The sequence below is a fragment of the Arachis hypogaea genome, chromosome 19 (assembly GCF_003086295.3).
Source record: "Arachis hypogaea cultivar Tifrunner chromosome 19, arahy.Tifrunner.gnm2.J5K5, whole genome shotgun sequence".
In the NCBI taxonomy this organism is placed as follows: Eukaryota; Viridiplantae; Streptophyta; class Magnoliopsida; order Fabales; family Fabaceae; genus Arachis; species Arachis hypogaea.
The window spans coordinates 8,977,974-8,992,062 of record NC_092054.1 but is presented as its reverse complement, the minus strand read 5'-3'; positions in this window follow the sequence as shown (position 1 = coordinate 8,992,062).

Below are 14,089 nucleotides of genomic sequence, written 5' to 3'. Positions count from 1 at the left end.
GTTGTCGATAAATTTTCATTAGCCTTATAATATAAAGTTTAGTGTAAAATTGACATGCTACTATTACAGTTATATATGTTCTTATTTTTTTCATGTATCTTTCTTTATGATTCAAGAATATTATAAACTTCAAACTGTTCCATTTGTATTTTACTTTGAATAAAGATAAAACAACATATTAAGTACGTTTATTATATAATGACGATGATAATGTTATATTAAACTTGAGAAATTTATAATTATTAAATATTATTTTCGATTTACCATGTCAAATTAAAATGTTAGCCCCGTATCGCACGGATTTAACACTAGTAGATTTTGTTTTCTCAAGGTTATAAATACTAGAGCAGCTCTCATTGTAACTCACTTGATCAATTCATAATAATAAAACTTAGCTTTCAGTTTCGCTCTCTATCTCTCCTGCATTTGTTCCTTCTTGTGCTTTCTGATCGTGGTAATAATGTAAGAAAATAGTCGTAGGATTCAAGGATGAGGGGAAAACTTAAAATAGTTGATATAACGATATAAATGCACAAACAAATCGAAGAAGATACGACCCATTAATTAATCAAATTCAACAATCAACATAAAATCGATTTTAAATTAAAACACCAAAAATAATAGTAACTTAGAACGTACAACGTAACAAAAGTGAGAAAAAACACATGGAGGATGAGATAATATACCAGAAGTCAAAGAAAAGAGAAGAGTAATCTAATAACTGTTGCTGTGTCAATCAAGTTTGTTGTTGTTGAACTCGCAATTGTCGTGGATGATTGCGGTGTTATAAGCTTGCCATGGAGATGCAAGGTGGCTCAAGAATATGGAGGATTTTGTGGTCTTGTAGCTGTAAAGATGGAGAGAGTTGAAGAGTTTTTCTTTTGTGAAAGTGAATAAGAATTAGAGAGTAAAAGAATCCACAATCAGTAAAAGAATGAAAATTGATTGATTCAATTATAAAACATCCGAAAAATACAACAATTCGGATATTTTTTTTAATTTTTTTTTGTTGACAGGAAAGAAAATAAACAATAACCAAAAAAAAAAATAAAATAAATAAGAAACTGCTTAAGAAAGGTAATTTTATTGAATACCACTCTTAAAGTCTTTTTAAGGCAATAGAAGCTTCACTTGGGGAGAAAGGATCCTCGTTACAATTTTTGCCATGATATCTATTATTATGTTTGCATCTCTCAAGATCAACTAAAGATCAGCACGCCATTTCTAAAATATGATATCTCGAATTTTCAATAGTAAATGATCAATAATATTATCCTATAAATTATTGACAATAGTAAAGACCTTCACACAGTCTGTCTCACATATAATATCTCTTTGCCTGAGTCCCAGACTAAAAGAAAGTCTCTCCAAATAGCAAACAACTCTTCTTACCAAATACTATGACTCTCAATTGTTCCTAGACAGCCTTGTTGCCACCTTCCCTTATAATCTCTGCTAACATAGGCAAAACCAACCCGAGCACCATTATCAGGATAGCTAGTATCACAATTAATCTTAAAGGTACCCATTGTGAGGGAATCCAAGAGCCACTAATGGTGGAGGGGATAGACATTCGTTGCAACTAAAAAATATTCCGAAACTCCTTTTGCAAGGACAAAATCATACTAGTCACCTTGTCTGTGGTCTAAGGCTCGTGAGAATAAAAGATATCGTTATTTATCGAACGTCAAATCCACCAGAGATCATAAAAGAATCTAAAGGGACACTGTTTGCTATTATATAAGAACTAACTCATTAAATCTACTGGTTGACCGGAGATCCCAAAAGCTTGCCAAACTAGTTGGGCTTTTGGACAATCGCGAATGCAATGTATTTAGGGGTAAACCTTAATCACTCTTGGGTGACATGCGTAACTTTCAACAATGTTCTGGACAAGATTCAGGGAAGGCTAGCCAGCTGGAAAGGGAGATTGCTTTACAAGGCGGGCAAACTCTGTTTGCTCAATTCGGTAGTGACTGCATTTCCTACTTACCGCATGCAAGTATCTCTCTTCCCTAAAGGGGTAACTAATAAGATAGAATCCATGATGCAGAACTTTCTATGGAAGGGTCAAGCTAATGGTAGAGGGCTGAATCTAGTTAATTGGAAGGTGTTTGATACGTATTTCAAATGTTCGTGATATAAAAAGTTCAAGTGTTATTAAGAAGATATTAGTTTATATTTTTAGAATGTTTTAATTTAATTTGATATATTTTGATTTTGTTTATTTAATTACTAGATTGGACCTTATGTTTATGGCGTTTAGGGTTTTCTTTGTTTTAACCTAATAAGATGTTATAAATACCTTCTTAGCTATTGTAGTCGTAGTATAGAATGATTTAGATGTTTGAAAACTCTTTTTTTTTTTGCTTCGTGATGAAACCATGATGTGGACAATTGACGTTGAGGAGTCCCTCTCTTGTTGCATCAGGGAATTGGGAGAAGGTTGAGGAGTCCCTTCGAATCAATTCCCAAACTATGGCGTTGACAAGTTAGGTTGAGGAGTCCCTTTCTTGTTGCGTCAAGAAATTGGGTAGAAGTAGAGTGATTCTTTTTGTACTCAATTTCAATATATTCTTTTTATTTCTATTTCAATTTCAATGTCTCCTTTTTTTATTCAGTTTAAATCTTTATCTTCTTGTTTAAACTGAATAAAAAAGATAAGAATTTAAACTGAATAAAAAAAGATACATTGAAATTGAAATAGAAATAAAAATGATAAATTGAAATTGAGTACAAAGAGAATCACTCTACTTCTACCCAATTTCTTGACGCAACAAGAAAGGGACTCTTCAACCTAACTTGTGAACGCCATAGTTTGGGAATTGATTCGAAGGGACTTCTCAACCTTCTACCCAACTCCCCGATGCAACAAGAGAGGGACTCCTTGTAACACCCTAATTAGCCTAAGCCTTACCTCACGTCATAAAGCAAAGGTTAATCAAAGGTTACGACAGCTCATACATATAATATATAGAAAGAATTAATATAATCTAGAAGCCCGGTGAAGGATATAGCTCAAAAACGGGATTTGTAAAGCGCAAAACGTACACACGAAGCTACTAACTTAAAGCACAAGATATAGATATAATAAACCAAAATAACTAAGTATAATAGCATAGGAATCTAGCCATGACTCGCAAAGTTTAAGCCGACTAGCCATATATACAGACAAAACAGAAACCTGACAGTAAAAATAGCTTATACAAATTTTTCTCTCAAAGTAATGCCTCTAGGCAAAAGCAAAAATACAAAAGATGAGAGATCTAATACAAAATAAACAAAAGACTCCAAAAGTATCCATGATCCTCCGCTTCTGTCACCATCAGAACAACTCACCGAGGTGGGTTGCGACCTGCATCTGAAAAATAACAACAGAATATGGTATGAGAATCGGAGGTTCTCAGTATGGTAACAGTGCCCAGTGATGTAAGATATAAGACCCCGGGATGCCAAAGGCAATCCTAGAACTTCTTATCCATCACAAGATTCATCTTAAAGCATAACTAAATAGTAAAGCATAACATAAAATCTTAACATAATAAAAAGGGTAATCTAACTTAAGGAATTTTCTATTCTAACAGATCTCTGTTGTCCCACAGCCTTCACCAACCTATCATCCATGTGATCCCATCGCCACCGCCTACCTAACCTCCTCAGCACCAGATAATCACAATTAATACAAGCAAGTAAAACACAAGTAATATACATTTACAGCAAGTAAAACAACTAGCAATTAATCATATTATTCATTTAGGCAAGAGATGCAATTAGGCAAAGCAAACGAAACACATAATAGATGGACATGATGATGCCTGTCCTATTGGCTCGTGATATCACTTGTCGGTCTATGAATGCCAACCCGACATACCCTTTCGGATGTCCCCTTTCTGCTACGTCCGAGGATATAGCGCTTGACACGCTTTTGTTCCGAGGATATAGTGCTTGGCACACTATCGTTCCGAGGATATAGTGCCTGACACACTCTTGCGGCAAAGAAGAAAAACAACAACAACATTTATTTCATTATAAATCATTCCAAGGATATAGTGCCTGGCACACTATCATTCCAAGGATATAGTGCCTGGCACACTATCCACATCCAACAAGTCCATCGACCTCAAATCATCACCAATCATCACCATTTCCCACCTCAAATCACTTTTAATTATCAATTCTCAACATTTCAAGGATATAGTGTTTGGCACACTTTCCTTCAATATTCATCAAGCTCATAATAACCATCATCAGTTCTTAATTTCATTCCGAACTCATTAGTTCATCAGTTTCTCAATTCATATACCATTCTTCCTTCTCACTCCACCAAACCCATCCTCAGTACACCAGAAACCTAAGCCTCCGTTCTCTAACTTTTCAAAATTAAATTTCCTAGGACCTTTCCCATATTTTGATACCTGAAAATAAGCCCAAGAGTCTTAAAATGGTGTCACAGAAGCTTACAAGCTTGTTGGGAAGGCGAAATAGTTGAAAACAAAGTTTAAGTTTGAGAAACAGGGTGTGTGCGTACGCACAGGGGTGTGCGTGCGCACGCCCAAAGTGATTTTCAAAAAGTGTGCGTACGCATAGAGGTGTGCGTATGCACAAATACAAAATTTAAAAGTTCTGTTTGCTCGCACAAGGTGTGCTAGCGCCCTCAACAGACTAACTACCCTTCCCAACGTGTGCGTGCGCACATGTTGTAAAGCTCCATTAGGTATGTGCGTGCACAGGTTGTGCTAGCACTGTAAACAGAAGGCCTTCCCCTGTATGTGCATACACACAAGGCTGTGCTTGCGCACATACCAGAAATCACAAAATTCTGCAACTATGCAGAATTTCAGATTTTGACACCAAACTTTGAATGATCATAACTTCCTCTACAAAAATTCAAATTTTACAAACTTTATATCAATTTGAAGACTTTTCAATGAACTTTAATCCTAAACAAGTTTCAACAAATTTTGAAAACTGAGGCACAAGTTATGATCTGTCAAAGTTCACTAAAAATAAGTTTTTAACAAAATCCACAAATTCCTCAATTTATTATAATACACAACCAAAACCATACCAAACCATTCCAAACTCCAATTTACATCACAATCCACCCTCTTGGATCATAATTCACCATTCATACCAATTTTCTATCACATCTCACTATTCTCAACCATCAACATCAAATATATATAACATTAAAATTAATCCTCCACCAACACATTCACCAATCATCATTCCATCACGATACATTCTCATTATCAACCTCATTCAGGCTTTATATCAATAATCAACAATATACATTCATTCAAATTCATGAAACATCATACCTCCACATCATTATTTATCAACATTAACAAATTCAATTCATCAACCATCATCAACAACCACATCAATCCAACCCTATCATATGGGTCGCTAGCCTAAGTGTTCAGAAATATTATATACTACATAGAGGAAACCAAAACCATACATTGGCCGATTCTCAATATGAACCAAAACCCCAAATGAGCACAAGTTGAGCTTTTAACCGCAATCTAAGCTACCAATCAACTCCAACAAGCTCCAATTCAATTCCAAAGGTTTCCAAACTCACAATAATCAAGCTATATACATACAAATCATAACCAATCAACCTAGGGCTCACCATAATCAAAATTTCACAAGAGTTAAAGGCCTCTTACCTTGCCTAACAGTTTTGAATGCCAAACCCAAAGGTAATCAAGGGCTTGTGTGTACCTAAACACCAAAAATCACAAAATCTTACTTAATCACAAATCCTAGGATTCGAAATTTTGGAGAGAATAACTGAGAGGAATTCGTGATTACTTTATCAGTTTCTTGGATAGATTTTGTAGAGCTCTTCACGAGGAACGCGTGGCCGCAAATGATGCGGCGATCGGAGCTCCGTAGCTCAAGTTATGAGCTTGTGAAGATGATGATGAATAGTGTTTTTCTTCTCTTCTCCCTCTTCTCTCAATTTCTGGTGTGTGATGTATTTTGAGTGTGTTGTTGCTGAATGGGTTCATTAATGAACCTATTTATATGTTGGGCTTGGGCCCGATCCAACCCGTTAGCGTTTTTAACCCGTCTAGCCCAACTTTGGGTCAAACCTTTAAAATTAATGCCCGGTTTTGCATTTCTAACATTTTCTAAGGTTTTCGACTGTTTTCACTTTTTCTCGCACAGAGCCGGGTAGACTTAAATCGGTTCGACCGGTTCAACCGTCGGTTTGCGATTTTACTCGGTTTTTCACAGAAAATATATTTTCCGACTCAGAAGAATTCACTGAGTCCAAAAATCATATTTAAATCCCAAATTCTCATTCTAACTTTTTGGAACCTAATTTGAGCAATTAAAATATTCTATTCTAGTTAAACAATTTTTCGCGAGAACCCCGGTTCTTACACTCCTCAACCTTAATTGTCCACATCATGGTTTCGTCACGAAACAAAAAAGTGGTTTTCAAACCTCTAAATCATTCTATACTACCACTATCCTAGTTTAATTTATGATGTATTTATAACCTCTTATTAGGTTAAAATATAAAAAACCCTAAGCCCACAAACAGAATGCCCAATCTAGTAATTAAATAAACAAAATCAAAATACATCAAATTAAAACATTCTAAAAATGTAAACTAATATCTTCTAAATAACACTTGAACTCTTCATATCACGAACATTTGAAGCACATATCAGTGTTGGTCACCCCTAAAAAGTTTAGGGTCTGAAAATTAGAGATCCTTTTTGTGCTAATATTGCTCTTCTTAGAAAGCTAGTTTGGCAACATTTTCACCATCCTGATGTGCTATGGGTTCAACTATTGACGGAGAAATATCATTCCTCTAAGGATGATTGCTTCAGTCAGTTTCGAGATAGGAAATCTTATGTTTGGAAGAGTATATGTCGAGTTTGGAATATCCTGAAGGAAGATTTTATTTGGTGCATTGAGGATTTGGAACAGAACTTTTGGTTTTTTAAATGGAGAAGAGAGGGGCGATTGTGCCATGAGATAGATTATGCTCACATTTCTGATTTGGATCTCCGGATCTTAGACCTTTGGTCATCTGGATAGTGGAACCTTGAGAATATATATTCTCCTCTAAATCAATCTCTGCAGAGCAACATTAACTCTTACAACCCAAATGTTCAAGTTGGTTTAGAGGTCGGTTGGTGTTGGACTGGTGCAGCTTCAAAAGGTTTATGATGTTCGTAGTGGTTATTTGTGGCTCAGTAAGAAGATATTTAGTTGGGAGGATAGAGAGACTTGACTTTGGCTTTAGCGTCAACATGTTCCGAAAAATCACAAATTTTTGGCCTGATTATATCTCCAGAAGACTCTTCCTACTGTTACATTTTGTTTTAGAAGGAACATTTTACACACGGATAGTTGTCCAAGATATTTCTTAGACTAGGAATTTTTTTTAATTTTTTATTTAGTAAGTATTACTATTTATTTGAAAAAAAAAGCCTATGTTACAACCTTTATAAATATATTTATTTAGTAATTATATATAGCATAAATGAGTTACTTGATTTTGGAAAAAAAATGAGTTACTTAATGGTTAGAAGATAAAAAATAAGTTTAATATATTTTATAAAATTATATAATTTTTAATAAAACAAATTATTATAATATAATTTTTTTAAACATATCTAAAACACCGATATTTTAATCAGTGATTTTAACTTTTAATTTTAATTAATATATATTATGTATATTTTTTATAATTAAAATTAAGTATTAAAATTATTAAAATATGTGTGTTTCAAATATACTTAAAATTCTTTCGAAAATGCATGCATAAACAGTCGATTTATCATATTTCAATATTTCATAGACTTTATGATGACTTATAATGCAGGCCAGGCCACAAGTCTTGGCGGGTCGCCTAGCCTGCTTTCATCACTATGGCTATATTTTGGCTCTCCAATATTTTTTTTTAATATATATATATATATATACGATCTTTTACTTGGAAATTTAAATGTGTTTAGCATTTAATAATAACGTCTTTATAAATGTTGATCATGCAACAAGGCTTTGAAATTTACTATTACTTGGTAATTTCATATACAAATTTAATCACCTGTGCCATGCACGTGATAAGATTGAAATTATAATTTTAAGTTGCTATGTTAAATTTTATTTTAATTATAATAATTTAATTAATAAAAAAATAACTTGTATGCGTTGTTTTTCTTTTCTTAATATAGTGTTAATTGTATTAACTATAAAATAGTTATTTAATCTACTTTTTTCAATAAATCAGACATATATACTCAATATGACCATAAATAATCTAGTAATACTTAAATCTACCAACAAAGTTTTATATATTAGTATACTGTGAAGTAAAAAAATATCAAAATCAGCTCAAAATGAAGAACAAATTGATAGAGAATCCTAAAGCAGAAAGTTTTGTAATAAACAATAAATAATTTAAACATACTGAATAACAATTCAATGCTATCCTTTGATGCCTGCAAAATATATACATGAAATAACATTGTATCAATATTTGTATATAAAATTATATGATTAACGTAATTATAAAATTGTTTGTCAAGAGAATAAAATTATACCAATTTTTATGATAATTTTAATATTCTCAAACTATTAATGTACAATAAGAATTCATCTATTATTAGTTCCTAGAATTTCTAAATTTTTTTAAGTGATAGTAATAAATTTTTTGTTATTACCTTTTTATTATAGGCTCTCAAAAACTTCTCTATATACCACATTCATCGTGCAGTAATTTCCAAGTGTATTAACCCGTGCCATGCACGTGATAAGATTAAAATTATAATTTTAAATTATTTTGTTAAGATTAATTTAAATTATAATAATTTGATTAATAAAAATATAACATGTTATGTATTATTTGTTTTTTATTAAGCTAGTATTAAATATATTAACTCTAAATAGTTATTAATTGGTTTTAGTAATCTACTTTCTTCAATAACTCAAACATATATACTCAATGTGACCATAAATAACAATACTTAGACCCACCAACAAATTTTTATATGTTGTTTTACTGTCAAATAAGAACATATCAAAATTAGCTTAAAATAAATAATAAATTATTAGAGAATTCTAATGCACAAAATTCTCTAATAAAAAATGAATAATTTAAATCTATTAAAAAACAACTCAACACTTTTCTTTGATGCCTGCAAAACATATACCTAAAATAATATTATATCAATGTTAGTATATAGTTTTACAATCATCGACCGTATTTACTATACATGACTCCTTCTTAAAAGTTATTCTATACACGTGTGCAGTCGGAAGATAAATTACTGGACTTTATTTTATTTTTTTAAATTATTCTAATTATGCATTATTCATTAAATGCTAATTGTAAGATTGTGATATAATTATAATAAGGATATTTTTCTAAAATAAATTTAGAAGAGAGAATAGTACTTTCATTTTGGAGAGAAAATGAATTCATGAGGAATTGACACCTCATTTTTATTAGTTGATAATGTATTAAATATTGATTTTATATAATTATAATAAAAATATTTCTCTAAATTAGTATAATCATACGTTAAATGTTAATTGTAATATAATTATAATAAATATATTTTTTAAAATAAATTTTGAAAAGAAAATAGTGATTTCATTTTAGAGAAAAAATGAATTCATGGGAATTAACACCTCACTTTTATTAGTTGGAGAAAAAATCCAGTTTTAGTATATTTTGTTATTATTATACATTTTTCTCTAATCATATATCCACTGTTTTTTTTTCTTTGTTTCAGCATTTTGAACTTGGGCTAAACTTCTCGTAGTTCTCACTTCTTAGTCATTCTATTAGATGTAGTTAATAACTATTGAAATTTTTTTATTAATATAGGAGAAAAATATATTATTATATGATAGAATTAATATGAATATATTTTATTATTAAATAAATAAAGTTAATATAAAATAAAATTATACATAAAAAACAAAGAAAATAAAATTAAAATAGCAAAAGTGATAAAAAGATTATTTTTATAATTTTATTTTGACATTTTTATGTATAGAAGATTAGAAAATAGTAAATTTTTAACTAAATTAATTTATATTTGTTGTATTCAATTTAAATAAGTAATAAATTATCTTATTTTAATTTATTCCTTAAATTTATATATCATAAAAATTAAATCAAATAATTAATATACATAATTTTAAATTGTGTGATACTTAAATATCTATTCAAATCAATTAGTTGATATAATTAATTCATCATAATGAATTGACTTTAATGAGTTAAACAAAATAATACATAAGCATGCTACGTTGATTCTATCATTAAAGGTAAAAATTCGATTTTTATATGATAGGATAGATAATATAATAGACGGCGAGAAAGAGAAAGATAAACATTTTAGATCCTAAGTTGTTTCATTTGAATGTTGCAATGTGGGTATCACATTATTTTACTTATTCTACCCTATGGACCCTTTTGTAATTTTATTTCAGTATCAATAGAATTTCACTACCTTTGAGTACTAAATTAAAATTCAAAATGAAACTAAAAAAAAGTAAAGAGTATAAAATTATTGATTGAAAAACACTCTAAATAATAAAAAGCCAAATTAACTTTAATATTAAATTCATTAATACGATTTTAATTTTATATAATAGTTAGAAAATATATTAGTAAAAGCAAATGGAAGAATAGCTTTAATTAGTATTTGATAAAATATTTATTTAGAATAATTAAAAAATATAAAATTATGATATTATTAAAAATAATACATTTTTATGTTAAAAAAATATATTTAAATAAAATATTTATAAAGTATAAAATTTAAAGTAACATAGCTTTATAAACATTAATCATTAATCAATTATGAACTAACATAAAATTATAATATAATTTATTTATGAAAAAATAATCAATAATTAATATTAATAAATATAAAAATCATCCAAACACTTTAATTAAAAGTATGAATGGTTAATTATTATTCATTATTAATAATATTTTATTCATAAAAAAACTGAAAATATAATTATTCAGATTTAGATTTTAGAAAAATAAACGTATAAATAATAAATGATCTATTTTATCATGTATATTATAAATTAATGAATTAAACTAACTAATATAATAAATTATAATTAATTAATTGGTATAAATTATAATAAATTATATGATATTTAAAAAGAAAATAAAATAAATAAAAGAATAAAAAATAGAAAAATAGAAGACTACAATAAAATAAATTGAATGTAAGTTTTTTTCTTTTTACAAATTTATATCACATCTGCTTCAATAATAATAAATAAAAATACATCAACTTAATATCTAAGAAAAAAAGATGAGATAAAATCATAATACAATTCTAAAATAAAAGCTTAAATTAAACCATAATATCATTGCACAACACAAATAAAAAGTAATTTCACACTATAATATACTACACAAATAGATAAATGACTTAAGCTTAATTATAGATTTTTTATTTATTTATGCAAACATGATAATACCATGGTCTATAAATGCTTAATGGATAACATATCATATATTGCTCTAAATGATGAGCACGGGAGTTGAAGAGTGTGTGCTGATTTGTGTTCATGATAGTTGCCTTCTTGCATTGTGACGGCGCCTCATAGGAAGAAAAAGAATTGTTGTAAAAGCTACCCAATGAAAGAGTAATTGGTAAATGAATGATATTTTCTTCTAGCATATATGGTCTTTTATAGTGGTAAAATAAAAATAGAATGAATAAAATTTTGTATTTTTATATTAGAAATAGAATTTAATATTTATCCTAATAAAATTAAATAATTAATTAGTTATAAAATAAATAAAATAAAAATATTTTTAAAAATTAATCAAATCAATTAGTCAATACAAATAATTAGTATAATTAATTTTATTTGATTTATTGAATTCAAAAAATAAATTAGAAAATAATTGATTGAATTAATTAGTTGATATAATTAATTTATTATAATTGATTGAATTTAATGAATTAAAAAAATAAATAGAAAAACATAGGAGACAGTGATTTTTTTTAACTAAATTAATATGTATTTATTGTATTTAATCAGTATAAATAACAAATCATCTATGTTATTATATATCTTATTTAATCTTGCATGGCACGGATAATTATAAGTTATATTTTGATTTCTAATTATTTACGTACATATAAATGATTAAAATATATAACATAAATATCGTAATTATTATAATTCTATGATATAATTATAATTAACATATTTTATCATAATTAAATATTGATTTGATATAATTATAATGAAAATACTTTTCCAAAATAATACAATCTACTATTATTCATCCACTAATTATTTGGCAATAAACCTTAATATGATTTTTTACATTTTCGCTATGGGAAATAACTACTTAAATATACCAAATAATATGTAACATATTACTACCTATATAAGTTAAGGCACAAACACAGGATTTAATTAAGGTGATTGAAACTTTCACCAAACAGAATATGACCTCAATCGAATAAAAAAGGATACTCGATTTTGCATTAATTAGCTAGTCGAAGAAATAACATACTCATTTATTATTCATGTTTCATTATATTTTTTAAATAATATATAGAAAATATATATCTTATGTAATTTTATTAATAAACCTTTTTTTAAACTATTACTAATTTCAATTTTAATAGAAAATCTGAGGAAATAATTTCGCTTGCCATAAATAATATACTAAAACTGTTAGTATATTATCTTCTATATAGTTAATTGAATTTATCAATGATTTTCCCGTGTAAATCGTTATTACCCAATTTTTGATAACTACTTAATATACAAAATTTGAAATTGAAAATTGTTATTGCTAATTCAATTAACTGATTAATTGAGTAATAATTGTCAAATTATTAAGGTGCAAAATCATTGATTTACTCAATAAATTTTCATATATTATTTATATTTCAAGTAATAATTTGAAATTATATTATTTACCCAGTTAATAATACTATTATTAATAATTATTTTCTGCATTGATTTTTAAATCAATTATTAAATAATTATTTTTGTTAAGATAATTGTTTATAAATTATTTCAAATTATATTTTGTTAAGATATAATTATTTAGATTATTACTGATGGCACGGGTATAATTTTATTTTATACCAATTAATCAATTATAATTATATGACACGGGTGTAATTTCAATTTTATCCACCGATTATTGGCAAATAAATTTTATTTCAATTATAAATAAAATATGTTTTTATTGGCAAATAAATTATCTTTAGGTCAAGGATTTAATATATGTATAAGTTTATTTTTTGTCAAATATAATGATAATACAAATAAAGAAATAAAGAATAAAAATAAACTTAATAATATCTGACACTACTTCATTTTATTAAATTATTTAAAAATAGTAAATCCACAAAAAATAATCGTAATATATAAATTGAGGCAATAATTTAAAATTCTATAATTATAATTTAATCAAATACTAATAGTAAAACCAAATTACCTAAACAATATTGAACCTATTATAGTCCTTAGTCACATATAGTATAGAATCATTCTTATAACGACAACCAACTGAAATAACATCGTAAGTTTCAATATTTAGAATTCGTGCAAAATCAGACCATCCTCTTGTTAGATAAGCTTCATCATCCGTTATCCATGCAATGTGGCAAGATATAGAATTATCACACCGAAAAACCAAACTAACTCTTATTCCCCTCATTGGCATTGCATGCATGCAAAAGAAAGCTAGTAATTTCTGAAAAAAATTAAAATATGTTAAAAAGTTATTCTAATAATTCACAGTTTAAACTAAAAAAATTTAAATATATTACCAATCATTGAAATTGCATATCTGAATTTGTCACGAATTTAGCAAAACTGAACTGAAACTGAGGGAATTCAACTTCATTATGTGCTCCACTTCGAAGATTTTTGGGCAGATATAAAAAGTATGGAGGGGATGGAACTTGAACTTGCCCTATAAAGTTCTGTGTATGCAATTCCTCAATCAAAAATCGAGCTCCTCCTAAAAAATTTAACTTTAACCACGTTCCATTGGGTTGGTCATAATATGTGAGTAGATCCAACCATCCTTCGGTAA